The sequence below is a fragment of the Rhinopithecus roxellana genome, chromosome 4, assembly GCF_007565055.1.
Source record: "Rhinopithecus roxellana isolate Shanxi Qingling chromosome 4, ASM756505v1, whole genome shotgun sequence".
Taxonomy (NCBI): domain Eukaryota; kingdom Metazoa; phylum Chordata; class Mammalia; order Primates; family Cercopithecidae; genus Rhinopithecus; species Rhinopithecus roxellana.
The window spans coordinates 39506400-39508618 of NC_044552.1; positions in this window are offsets into that span (position 1 = coordinate 39506400).

A 2219-nucleotide genomic window follows, 5' to 3' on the forward strand; every position below is an offset into this window, starting at 1 on the left:
CCCTAGTTGAGAGCCCCCATCATTATCATTGTGATAAGAATCTCAAGTTGTGGCTTAAGAAGAAAATCCACCCACTCAACCCATCCTATATCCTCATTCATTCCCTCTGAGAATAGCTGTATCCTCAGGCTTCAGCTGACCTTATTGTAGATGATACTTTAACTTTGATCTTTGATCTGTCTGTTCATGTTCTTTTTTTGGGATGGGGTCTTGCTCTGTCGCTCAGGCTGGAGTGCAGTGGCGCCATCTGGCTCACTGCAACCTCCACCTCCCGGGTGCAAGCGGTTCTCCTGCCTCAGCCTGCCCAGTAGCTGGGATTAAAGGTGCCCACCATGTCGCCTGGCTAATTTTTGTATTTTTAGTAGAGACGGGGTTTCACCATGTTGGCCAGGCTGGTCTCGAACTTCTGACCTCAAGGGATGCACCCACCTCAGCCTCTCAAAGTGCTGGGAATACAGGCATAAGCCACCATGCCTGGCCTATCCATTCTTAACTAAAAATTACTCACTGGTCATGAACCATCAAATTTTAAAATGCATCATAGGGAACATATCACACATGTAAGTTCAGTCCCATGCTATTAGGTTGGTGCAAAAGTAATTGCGATTTTTGACATTACTTTTAGTGGCAAAAACCGCAATTACTTTTGCACCAACCAAATATGATGTTTGACCAGGCATTTAGCAGGGGATGCACTCTGAGCACTAATAGCTTGGTGTTTATGGATTACTTGGGTTTATAAGGAGGTCTTAGTCATTTCCTTAGTGTAGCTCGTTTAGCAGAGCTAATTTTCCCATTTTACATGGTGACTTCAGAAGCCTTGCAACCCGCACCATTCTTGTCTTCCTATTTGAAGAATACTTCCTTCTATAGACGCCTCCTGGAGTTCAGGTGAACTGTGTTCCTCCCTAATAATAAAAATAGCCTACATAGAGTGAGTCTTTGGTGGGTAAAAGTTCTGCATTATTAGGGCAGAGCTTAACATGCTTTATTCCTTTTAGTCCTCCAAGTAACCCACCGAGGTGGGTTCTAATATAAACCTCCCTTTATAGAGTAGGAAACCAAGGTCTAGAAAGGCTAGATAACTTTCTTAGAATGAGAGGTAGAGTCAGGATTTAAATTCAAAATATTCTCCGTTAGCTTGATTAACTACTGGACCATGGGCGCTGTGCATATCTTAGCTGGGTTGTGAGAAAGGGAAGCATGTTTAGCAAGGACGCCCATTTTCTCCTCAGCGCCACTGCCTTTGCCTTCCCTTTCTACTTTCTTTCCCTTTTCTGGATGGCACCTTTTATGTTCTGGCTCATTTTCTCTCTGTCCCTCCCTCCCTTTCTCTTTTTTTCTCTCTTCTTCTGCCAACAAAATAAAACCCAATCTCAGCAGGGAATCTGATGAGTGCACACATATGAGTGATCATAAGGTCGCAACTCCCAAGCAGGCTAGTCTATGGCAGGAACATATTCGGTCGTTGACTATTTAGAACTACCCCCTACAGGCAGTCCTTGGGGCTGTGTAACTTGATTGATTCAGTAAATTGCCATTGCTCCGACCTTTGGGGATGCCTAGCACATTAGGGACCAGAGAGGTGACGTGACTGCCTGAGATCACACAGCCAGCTATGGTAGAGCCAGTAGGAGGACTGAGGCCCCTGATTCTCAGTCTCATGTTCTGTCCTCTAGATTATACTGCCTCTTTGATTTGCTTTTTGACATACAACAAAAACTTTAAGCCAAATGAGTCACTCTTGATGGTAAACCTCTAAGTGGCCTTGAGTCAGAGGTGGAGAGTTTTTGGGATGTAAGAGACTCTTTTAAATTCCCAGCATATAGAAAGTGGCCTGCTCCAGTTATTTTTAAGGATTATACTGGAAAACACATTAACAGGGAGTAATTATCATCTCCTATTATCAGTGTAGACACACAGGATAGGCAAGCTTTGATGAGTAGGGAAAGCGTCTGGAAAGAGCAGGTAGAGGTAAACGTCTGGGAAGAGCAGCATATTTCCTTATCAGCAAAGGCACTGTGTTGAGAAGTCATGGGTCTTTTAGACAGACAAGAGCCCAGAGAACCTACTGGAAGAGGAAGGCCCTAAAACAAGAGGTGGAGTGACCAGGACAATCCCACTTTGCAAATGCCCTCCTCACATCAACGTAAACTGACCCTTCACTAATCGGGGTATGCAGAGAATCTTCTAGTAGCCAGTTAATCTTCAAGTTTGTA